Source organism: Balaenoptera borealis, assembly GCF_965194805.1.
Source record: "Balaenoptera borealis genome assembly, chromosome: 2".
NCBI lineage: Eukaryota > Metazoa > Chordata > Mammalia > Artiodactyla > Balaenopteridae > Balaenoptera > Balaenoptera borealis.
In genome coordinates this window covers 52,844,201-52,856,569 of record NC_138867.1, presented here as the reverse complement: position 1 = coordinate 52,856,569, position 12,369 = coordinate 52,844,201, and the positions used below count along the sequence as shown (strand labels likewise).

At 36.9% G+C, this 12,369-nt stretch overlaps 1 long non-coding RNA gene across 1 annotated transcript in view; it reads left to right on the top strand.

Annotated features, from left to right (window-relative positions):
• Positions 1-12,369, top strand: part of LOC309624754 — a 134,047-nt gene that overhangs the window by 50,164 nt on the left and 71,514 nt on the right. The window contains exon 2 of the long non-coding RNA XR_014242113.1: positions 10,840-10,950. This is a non-coding gene — a long non-coding RNA (uncharacterized lncRNA). The remainder of the gene's footprint in view (positions 1-10,839; positions 10,951-12,369) is intronic.

The window sequence follows — 12,369 nt, the reverse complement described above, 5'->3', positions numbered from 1 at the left end:
TTCCTATATTCCTCTTTTCCACCACATAAAGAAAGCCTGCCTGACAATGAAGCCACTTCATAGGGAAACAGAGACAGGGTCCTAATGATATCATTTGAATCCCTAGAACCAGATGTTTCTGAATGTAGTCCTACCACATGTCTGCTAACATGGCCACTTCATTTATATGCTATCATACCACAGTGGCGGGAGGGGGGGCACTGACAAAGCCTGCCTAATATTAATTGGCTAAGTCACCTTGTTTATTTGGGTGTTTCGATCTTTGTAACGAGAGACTAGTTCTGTATCTTTTTTTTTTTTTTTTTTTTTGGCTGTGTTGGGTCTTCGTTTCTGTGCGAGGACTTTCTCTAGTTGGTGGCAAGCGGGGGCCACTCTTCAGCGCGGTGCGCGGGCCTCTCACTGTCGCGGTCTGTCTTGTTGCGGAGCACAGGCTCCAGACGCTCAGACTCAGTAGTTGTGGCTCACGGGCCTAGTTGCTCCGCGGCATGTGGGATCTTCCCAGACCAGGGCTTGAACCCGTGTCCCCTGCATTGGCAGGCAGATTCTCAACCACTGCGCCACCAGGGAAGCCCTCTGTATCTTGATTATAGTGGTAGTTACACAAAACTACTCATGTGATAAAATGACAGATCTATACACACTCATTGTACCAATGTCAGTTTCCTGGTTTTGATATTGTACTATGGTTATTTAAGATGTAAATGAACTGGGGGAGACTGAGTGAAGGTAATCTTTTCAACTTCCTGTAAATCCATAATTATTTCAAAATAAAAATCTTTAAACATTGCTGTTTATGAGACATTTAAATATAAAGATACAGAAAGGTGAAAAGTTTGAAAAGTGAAAGGATGAGAAAATATATTCCATGCAAATAATAACAAAAATTAAGTTAATAGAGGGGCTTCCCTGGTGGCGCAGTGGTTGAGAATCTGCCTGCTAATGCAGGGGACACGGGTTCGAGCCCTGGTCTGGGAAGATCCCACATGCCGCGGAGCAACTAGGCCCGTGAGCCACAACTACTGAGCCTGAGCGTCTGGAGCCTGTGCTCCGCAACAAGAGAGGCTACGATAGAGAGAGGCCCGCGCAACGCGATGAAGAGTGGCCCCCGCTTGCCGCAACTAGAGAAAGCCCTAGCACAGAAACGAAGACCCAACATAGCAATCAATCAATCAATCAATCAATAAATCTTTAAAAAAAAATTAATATTTTTAATATTAGAAAAGCTACAAGGTACCTGCCATCACTATTTGCATTCAACACTGAATTAGAGACCCCAGCCAGCATGGTAATGTAAGAAAAAATCAAAGATATAAGGGTTGGAAAGGAATTGTTCTGCCTGTGAAGAAAACCTAAAATAATCTACAAATAAATTATTGTAATTAAAAGAAGTAAAATATACTCATAGTTAAAAAACTAGATGACATAAAAGAAAAAAGAACTTATCTATAATCTTAACACTCAGAAAAGATCAAATGTAACATGCTGATATACTTTCCTGTAATTTTTTCTCCGTGTATTTTTTTAATTTTTATTTTTTTACATACTTAACATTGTATCATACATATGCAGTTTTGTAGCCTTGCTTTACATTTCAGCCTTGCTTTTTAAAAAAAATTATTTAAAAAATGAGTTTGTTGACAATATTCTCTTGTTATGGGTGATAATAATGTTTAGGGAGTTTCCAAATGTTTCTATTATAAATAGCCTTGTTGTAAAGAGCTTTGTCTTCATGTCACAGTATGTCCTTGTGATACATTCTTAAATGAGGCCTACCTTAAAGACCATAATGTCCTAAACACATTGGTCCATTATGGTCTTCTAAGATCATAACTGTCCTAAAGACTCTTAATAAATATTACCAAATTGTTCTCCAAACTGTGTCACATTAATTAAGCTGCAACCATCAGATAATATGTTTTCAACTTATGAAACCCAACAATAATTTAATATTATCATTTGAATTGAATTTGAATATCACTTATCTTTGCTATTTTGACAATAGGAATTTTTAAAATAAACTATTTTTTAGAGCAGTTTTAGATTCAGAGCAAAATTGAGAGAAAGGTCATAGCCTCCCCCACTATCAATAACCTCCACCAGAGTGGTGCATTTGTTTCACTTATGAGCATAGACAGTAGGAATTTACATCCTATTTTATTTGGTATTTCCTTGGTTACTAGTAAGGTTGAATATCTTTCATGTTTCTGACCCACTTATACTTTTCCATGTATTTTCTCTCTCCTTTTGCCATTTATCTATGGTAGTTCAAGTATCTTTATGATTTAAAAAATTGGTTAAATTCTGATTATAGTGAGAATATTAACATTTCTCTACTTTTGTTATAAGTTGTTTTCCAGTTTGATTTTTTGCTTTCTACTCACAAATAATAGTTTTTATTTTCTTTCATAAGATGTATAGCAAAAAATTGATTACTATTATATTTTAACCTGCATTCCCATGTTTTTAGTGAGAATTATTATTTTGTTTCAGAGGAATTGAGAAACATTAGAATATCATATATAAACATTACCTAAAAAACAGGACATAGAAGAAAGGAAAGAAGATAGTTTTAGAGTTTGGAAAGCCACAGTGGTTCAGGAGTCCCAAGTAAAAATCTAGTTGATGACAGATTTATTTATACATTCATTCATTTTTAAAGATATCAGAAAGCACCCACCATATGTCTAGCCTTGTGCATATGGTAGACATTCTGAAGAAGAGTGATTATATGGACAGGAAAACTATTCCAGATGCTCCTATCTAATCTTTTCAAGATCATGACAATGAAAGAGAGAGAGGGGGCAAGGGGATTAAGTTCTACAGTTGCAGGATGAAAAGAGTCTAAAAAAGGTAGAGAGAAAGAAAAAGTGAAGGCTGGCTGAGCCAGCACAGCTCTTTTTACTATTTCAGTCACATAGTAGTATGAAAGGTGACAAAAGTGTCCACATCTCTGTTAAACCTTTTAACCATGTACAGTGATCACTACCAACTGAAAGTGGCCAATTAAGAGTCCCAATGCCTAGTCAGTGGTAACAGTCATTTTTCTGACGGTGGCATGAGTGTGTTTGTGTGTGTGTGTGTGTGTGTGTGTGTGTGTGTGTGTGTATTTTAGGGGGAGGAATGGAAAAGAACATTCAATTTCTTCTCTCTAAAAGCTAACATTCCTCTGTTTTTTTTAAAAAAACTATTTTTTTTCCCTGTTAACTAATGGGCTTAAAATTTGCCCACTGGTTTATCAAAGGTATGATTTTATTTCCTTCGGAGAAAAAGAGATGAAAGGAATATCAGAGAATTCCTGTCCATAACTTTATATGGTTGCTTCTTCAGTTTTTGCCACTTCCTCAGTTTTTGTTCCTTCTTATTAGGGTTGTCCTCTGAAACTTCTAAAATGATCAAATCTAATACCATAACTAATCATTTTGAGCCTTCCTTAAACACTAGGCTAAGAATTTACTTCCAATTATATTTCCTATCTCAATTTACGGTCAGTAACATTGTCCAAATGATCTCATAGAATATTATCAGTTAGCAATACAGTACAAATAATACGAAATTAGCAATATAAATTTCCTGAAATTTAAATTTTAAAAATATTAGCTCTCCTATTATCAGATTCCCTTGGGGAAACTTAACCCCCCCCCCCTCCACACACACACAGTAAATTACCCCTTCTGGTTTTTATTCTGCCACTGAAATTTTAGTAGCTTCTTTAGCATTCCCTAATCCAACCTCAAATCTCACACCTGTGTATACAGATTGAAAAGCTCATTGCATTCTAGGCAAAAATAAATGAAAAGGGACCTACACTAACACACATGCTTGCAGTATTTTCAAATATTAGGATGAAAATAATATTACAAGCACAGAGGTAGGAAAATGGGTTAATTACAGAATGACAAAAATCAGGCTGATTTGGATTTCTTTTGCAATATTAAGTATAAGAGGACAATGAGTAAAGTCTATAGCAATAATGAGAAAAGATTGTATTTTTGGAATTTTATACCCAAGTGTTTTTATATGTGAGGGTAAAGGAAAGGCATTTTCTTATATGTAATGACATATTTTTCTTGATTAAAATCACTGATAGATGAAGCAAAATTTAGAGCTCAAGAATGGGGAAATACAAAAAACAAAGCTAAATATGATTAATTGTGGTTGATCTGGTTATATAACTAATCTTGAAAGAGGCAATATGTGATGTAAATACAACACAATAGCAATAATCTAGACTTTTCACCTCAGACTTTGTTAACCAGAGCTGAGAACATGAATGTAAAAAGAATGGGGCTGAGCATGAAACCAGCCCAAACAAAGCTAGATGTAAGCAATTGTGATACATCTTGTTATTAACTTATCTTGAGAAAGAAGTTTTATGGTGTAAATACAATAACACAATAATAACCTAGGCCTCAAATCTCAGATATTGTCATGAAAAACTGAAAACTAGGTGGGGGAGGAGGACGTGGGGTTAAAATGTGTTTTAACAACAATGGCATACCGAGAGAGATGAGGAGTATTGAATTAATGGCATTGTTTAGAACTGCTAGTGCATGGTAATAATACAAAGCAGACCAACTTTAAGTTGATTTTATTCTTGTTTTTAAATTCTGTTGAGGACAAAGAAAATTTTCCTCTATTATTCTAGGTTCTTCTGGCTGGTCTAAGAATTAATGAGATAGATTAACAGAAGAAAAATCAAATTTAATTTTGTATGTACAGGAACCCCATATACATGAGAGGTTCAGAGATAGAAAGGTAAAGTGAGGTATGTATGCCATTCTTAGCTAAGGAATAGGGTAGGGTCCTGGTGCTCTCAAGGGCAGGAGGGTCATTCACAGGAAGATAAAAAGAAGAGCAGATACTGGGTAATTAGATGTTTGTCCTGCCATATAGATGGGGCCACTAAGATAAAACTGATCTCTGGTAATAAATTTTTTTCTGGGAAAAATCCCCAATTTGAATTCTTCTAGGTAGTTAAGAAAGGGGCAGTAGTTTCTCTGTAGCTCACAATAATCCTCATACCAAAGTAGAACGTTTCAGGGATGCCTATTCTGAACTTTTACAGTTTTCTAAACCATTTAAATTTCCTAAGCCCATTCACACTGCTCCCACTGACCACCCTCTCCTTCTATGCCAATGGTCCTAAACAGGGAGCATTTAAATATATTGCTTAATATCAACTTTAACAGAAAGCAATATAAGTTAAAAAATGCCTTTAAAGGTGACCACTAATAGAATTTAAAAGAAGTTCCAACACATTGGAAAATTTAAAGTACAGAGGAAGCAGGGAAATTTCTAGTAAATGGCTGTGGAGTGACATGATTATGTGAACCACACAACAGATAATAATCATAATAACTGGATAAAATATTTTTAAATGCAATGAATTAAAGGTACTGGAAAGCAAAGGAAATAGAAGCCAGAAGAAAGTTTTCTCTTGAAAAACTGCAGCTAGAAGGGGTAATTGCAAGGTTATGACTTGACCTGAGAAGAGCTTGGCCTGAAGGTTATTCCTAATCCCCAAGGCTACAGAGCTGGGAAAACATAGTTGTAAATCACAGTTTTACTAGATAAGGTGCCAGATTAGACTTCAGAGTTGAAAAAGCAGCTGGAAATATAAGGAGAAATTCTGAGTGGGACAATAATAAAGAATAAGACCCCGAATCTAAATTCCTGGGTGACAGATAAACCCATGTATGGAGTAGCCTCCAGGGAACATAGCAAAAAATACAGAGACTTGAAAAATAGAACTTCACAGAGTAAGAGCTGTGAATTGCTTTTTTTTTTTTTTTTTAACCAAATGCATTTCCCAACTGTGTGCAGTTTGAGCAAGATAAAGTTGAAAATTTAGGGCTTGAAGTGTTAGAGAACAGAGCCTGAGAATTGTATATTATCTTGAGATGGGGGAAGTGGGCTCCTTGCTCCCTAGAAGCAAGAAAACTTTAGAGTGAGTCCTCAAATATGAGTATAATGTCTGTCCAAATCCTTGGATGACTGAAATTATGCAGGCACAGGGTGTGCCCCAAGCTAATATAGGAGTAACCATAAACCATAAGATTAGAACAGATATATCAGCAGTTACATAACACAGAGCATACTAAATTTTCAAGTTGAATTTAGGCAAGTGAATTACCTAGAGAGAATTAGGCAAGAGAATAAAAAGACAACAATCTGCAGATGAACACAACAGAATTCTAAGTCACTACACCATATTATTATATAGTGTCTAATTTCCAACCCAATATTATTAGACATTCAAAGAAACAGGAGAGTGTGACCCATACTCAGGAAAAGTGGAAGTCAACAGAAAATGACTACAAGTGGGTCCAGATGTTGACTTAGCAGACCAAGACTTCAAAGCAACTACTATAAATATAGTCATAGCATTAAAGGAAAATATGTTCAGTAACCTAAAAATAAATGTTCTTCTTGGTCAAAATTTTTTGGCAGTTTTGGTCCTTTCCTGTTCCCTGTACATTTTAGAATTCGTTTGTCAATTTCTGCAAAAGACGCTGCAGGGGTTTTGATAGGGATTATACAGAAACTATAGATCAATTTGATATCCTAACAATATTGAGTCTTCAAATCTATGAACATGGGATGTCTCTTTCCATTCACACTTGGTTCTATGTATCCTTGAGTTCTACACCCATGAATTCAACCAACTGGGGTTTGAAAATACATGAAAAAAATTTCAGAAATTTCCAAATATCAAAACTTGAATTTGCTGTGCACTGGCAACTCTTTACATAGCCTTTACATTGTGTTTACAGCTATTTACATAGCCTTTACATTGTATTAGGTATTATAAATAATCTAGAGATGATTTAAAGAATATGGGATAATGTGTATAGGTTATATGCAAATACTGCAGCATTTTATGTAAGATATTTGAGCATCCTCAATTTTGGTATCTGAAACTGGGCTCTGGAAACAATCTCCCGAAAATACTGGAAGACAGCTATATTTAGATCTTCTCTAATTTTTCTCAAAAATGTTTTGTAATTTTTAGTGTACAAGTCTCCCACTGCTTTTGTTAAATTTATTCCTAAGTATTTTGTTCTTCTTGTTGCTATTACAAATGGAATTGTATTCATTTCATTTTCAGATTGATTATTGGTAGTATATAAGATTGATTTTTGTAAATTGATCTTATAACCTATGATTTTGCAGATTCCTTTCTTAGTTCAAATAATTTTTTTGTATGTGGATTCCTTAGACTTTTCTACAAACAGGATCATATCACATATGCAGGTAAAGAGAGTTTTACTTCTTTCCTTACAATCTGGATGTCTTTTCTTTTTCTTGTTTGATTGTACTGGCTGGAACATCCAGTTGGATGCTGGATAGAAATTGTGAGAGTAGATATCCTTGCCTTGTTCCTAATCTTACAGGGAAAGCATTCAGACTCTTACCATGAAGTACAATATTAACTGTAAGCTTTACAGAGATTCCCTTTATCAGGTTGAGGAAGTTTGTTTCTATTTCTCATTTGTTGAGAATGGGCACTGGATTTTGTCAAATGCTTTTTCTGTGTCTATTGGGATTATCATGTGGGTTTTGTCTTTTATTCTCATAATCTGCTGTATTACATTCATTATTTTCTCCTTAGCACTCTTTCTTCTCTTGTTCAGTGTCTCCTTTTATTTTTCTTAGTGTTTTCCAGGACCTCCAATAATCTGTTAATCAGTGGTGGTGATAAGGGTCAGCTTTATCTTACCTATGTTATTACAGGAAACACATTTAAAGTAGGTTTACTATGTAAATTTTTGCTGTTGGTTCACCAAGCAGAGATAGGTCCCTTTATTCCTTAGACTTTTATGAACTTTTAATAATAAATACTACATACTTTTGCATCATTTGCCATAATCATTTTGTAACAGGGAAGAGCCAAATCTGACTACATGTTGGATCTTTCTTTTACTTTAACCTTTGCTTTCCGCTGCTTTTGTTCACTAAAAGGATACTGTCTATACATAATGGCCTGCCTCTGGGAACTCTGCCCCTCTGCCTGAATGTTAAACCAAAGTGCCTTTGTTCAGGGAAGCATCCTGACCCTGTCCACCGGTGGATGGCTGCAAGAAAGAAGAAATTGACCACCCCCCTTCCCCCCACCCTCCCCCCGCCCAATGCTGGCCATTCCAGGGTATATTAGCAAAACTTATGGCCTTTTACTTTACTTCCCCATCTCTTCCCCCTCTCCTATAAAAGAAACTGACATCCAAACCCCAATAAGATGGTTTTTCAGAGACACTAGTCTGCCATCGTCTCGGTCTGCCGGCTTTCCGAATCAAGTCGTATTCCCTGCCTCAACACCTCATCTCCAATTTATTGGCCTGTTGTGCGGCAAGCAGAGTGAACTTGGACTAGGTAACAATTTCAGTTTTATATTTCAATATATGAATATGGTGAATTACACTGATAGATTTTGCTGATGCTAAACCATTACATTCTTGGGATAAAAATCCAAATGATGTAATTTTGAAATGTATTATTGGAGTTAGTTATTTTTTAAAGTAATTTTATACCCACATTCATAAGTAATATGAGTAGTATATACTTTTTTTCTTTTTCTATTGTTATCTGGTTTTGGAATCATGATTACACTAGCCTCAGGCAATAAGCTGAGCAGCTTTGTAATCTGTTAAATATTCTTGGCCCTTAGCTTTTTGGAAGGAGGTATCTTTGGCCACCATTTCAATTTCTCTAATGTTCACTTACTTGTTCAAGTTTTATTTTTATTTTATCAAATTTGTCACCTTGTATTCTTCCAGATATATCCATTTAATCCAGGTTCAATCGAGCAAATGACCAACTGGCAATATTCCAAGAAGTTGCAGTCCTGGGGGAGGGGTACTTTATTGATTAACTGGGATTCTGTCATTCATAATAGCTGCTGTAAAATATAATTCAATATAAGCATTAATTTCTTCCTTACTCCATCCTCACAGGGAATGTCAGATTTCATACCACAGTAGAGTACAACATTTCAGTATTGTAATTAGATATGATAGAAAACTACAACTGAAGAATCATGTGGTAAATCAGAAATTGTAGTGCCTAGATTCTAAGTAAATGTGAAGGAAGGAAAGGCACGTTAAGATTATGGTAGAGGCAGAAAAATACCTCTGGGATTGTGGCAAAGACTGGAAAGAATGGGACCAGGGTGAAGTGAAGGCATCTGGGTAGTTTCCCCGAGGGCAAGGGCTGTGTAGCCCCAGCTCCACTCACAGGTGCCTGGAATAAGGGTGTTTAATGATGCTGTTAATGGGTAAATTGAAGGCTGGGGGAGAGAGAGAGAGAGAGCTTTTCCACTAGCAGCCAGTTTGAAAGGGCTAATTTATGCAAAGCATCTATCCCTGTGCCTACTTTGTTTAAGCATTTCATAATTGCCAGTTAAAAGAAATTTCCCTTTTCTGTATTATAAAATTGCCAGGAATTTTTGCTAGCAGTCAGGAAATTTTTTTTTTTTTTTTCAGCATATCTTCCTCCTTTGCCAAGACTGTTACAAACCAGTAACCCCGGGGTGATCAAAAAAGGCCTGTTCTTGAGAAGAAAATCCTGTTCTTTAAATTCTGTGGCTTCTGTATGGAAACATCCCTTTGTTGTGGTACTGGCCGTCTTGGGCGCGTCTACCTACCCCTTTGTAGGAGTAGGCTAATCTGCTTACATGTTTTCAGTGAAGACAGTCTAGTCCTAGTCCTGGAGTCGCTGGGTTGTGTACTTGGAATTGTATGTTGAGGATCAGGTAGGAACTTAACGCCTTTCATTGTTTTTAAGAACTACAGTGAATGTAAACTACTCAGAGCAGGGATTTTGTTTCAGCAATCATTTTAGTCTTAGCACCTGTAATAGTACCTGGTAGGAAGTGATACTGAATAAATACTTTCTATGATTCTCAGCCATTGCTTTATTTTAAAATTTATTTTATTTCCCTAGACTTTCCTTGTTTTTGATGACCTTGACAGTTTCAGGTGTACTCGTCAGGTATTCTGTAAAAGGTCCTTGGGATTTATCTGATGTTTTTCTCATGATTAGACAGGGGTTATGAGTTTTTGGAAAGAAGACCATAGAGGTACAGTATCATTTTCATCACATCGTATCATGGGTGCATATTACCATCATGACTTATCACTGTTGATGTTGACTTTTGTTAAGTTTCTCCACTGTAAAGTTACTCCACACCCCATACCCCAATCTGTACTCTTCGGAAAGTAGTCACTATTTGCAGCCCACACTTAAGGAGTGGGGGAGGGTTTTACTTCACTTCGAGGATGAAGTATATACATAAATTATTTGGAATACTTCTGCATGGGAGATTTGGGTCTTCTTTATTTATTCAAACAATTAGTATTATATTAGTTTCTTATAACTGCTCTAACAAAGCACCACAAACTGGGTGACTTAAAATCATAGAAATGTAGTCGATCACGGTTCTGGAGACTAGAAATCTGAAATCAAGGTGTTGGTGGGGTTGGTTCCTTCCGTGGGCTCTGAGGAAGAATCTGTTCCATGCCGCTCTTTTAGCTTCTCATGTTGGCTGGAAATCCCTGATGTCCTTTGGTTTGTACATGTATCATTCCAATCTCTGGCTCTGTCTTCACATGGCATTGTCACCTTTGTCTCTATGCCCAAGTTTCCCTTGCCTTTGGGGGACACCAGTCATTGAATCAGGGCCTACTCTAATGACCTCTTGATTACATCTGCAAAGACCCTATTGAAACTGTGGGTTAAATTCATTTCACCTGCCTTCACTCATCAAGGTTGTTTTAAGACTTACATGCTTCCCAAGCTGCACATAGCCTAAACAATAATATGTTTGCTTGAATTATTTTCCAGGAACTTGGAGTCAACGGCCTCTAGTTCAGCTAAGCTGAGAGTCAGCTGTGTCTAGTTCAAACTGAGCTGGTTGAGACCGGATAGGACCACCGACCCTTCAACTGGGCATGCGTGAGTGTCCTGCTCGTGACGTATCTTTACATCAGAGGGCTGAAAACTCCACCCTCAGCACGTTCGGAGACCCATAACCTCGTCTCACTTGTGCAGGACGATTACCGCACCTTTTCCCAATTACCTTTCCTCACACCTCCCATACTCCCCACGCCTCAGACCTCCCTGCAGCTTTATTCGTTATCCTATAAATATCCCCCAAGCTCCTGACTTCCAGGAGGCAGATTTGGGATTTGTTCTCTGTCTCTTCGCTTGGCTGCCTTGCAAATAAACCCTCTCTTCACTGTGAACCTTCATGTCTCAGTATCTTGGCTTGCCGTGCATCTGGAAAAATGAACCTGGTGTGGCAACACTGTTTCCAGGTAAGTTCACCCTCGCAGATCTGAGTGAAGTGAGGTAGTGTCCATGAGAAAAATGTTCCAGGCAGAGGAAATTATAAGAGCAAAGATTCTGAGGTAAGAATGTACTTAGAGGGTTCCATGAGCATTAGGAGATGACAGTGGCTGCAGCAGAGTAAGCAATGGGAAGATGAGTAGGATATAAGATCAGAGAGGTAGCAGAGATCAGATTATACAAAGCTGTGTGGGCCATGTTGACAATTTTGGCTTTTCTTGGGAGTGAGCTGGGAAGCCACTGGAAGGTTTAAGCAGAGAAATGATATGATCTGACTTCGGCTTTGATTTTTAAGTTTTAATTTTTTATTGACATATAATTGACGTACAATATGAGTTTCAGGTATAATGCATAATGATTTGATGTTTGCATGCATTATGAAATGATCATCATGATAAGTCTAGTCCTCTGCCCCCATACAGTTATTACAATATTTCCTTAAGCTGTATATTACATCCCCATGACTTACTATAAAACTGGAAGTTTCACCTCTTAATCACCTTCACCTGTTTCACCCCTCCCCTACTGGCAACCACCTGTTTGTTTTCTGTATGTCTGATCCTGTTTTTATTTTAGTTTGTTTTGCTTTTACGATTTCACATATAAGTGAGATCATATGGTATTCGTTTTTCTCTGACTTATTTCACTTAGCATAACACTTTCTGATCCATCCATGTTGTCAAGAATGGCAAGATTTCATTCTTTTCTTTTTCATACTTTACATATATACAACATCATCTTTATCCATTTGTCTATTGATAGACACTTAGGTTGCTTCCATATCTTGGCTATTGTAAATAAGCTGCAGTGAACCTTAGAGTGCAGATATCTTTTTGACTTAGTGTTTTTATTTTCTTCAGGTAAATACCCAGGAGTAAAATTGCTGGATTGTACAGCAGTTCAATTTTTAATTTCTTGAGGAACCTCCATGCTATTTCTATAGTGGCTGCACCAATTTACAAACCTACCAACAGTGCATGAGGGTTCCCTTTTCTTCACAGCCTCACCAACACTTGGTATTTGTTG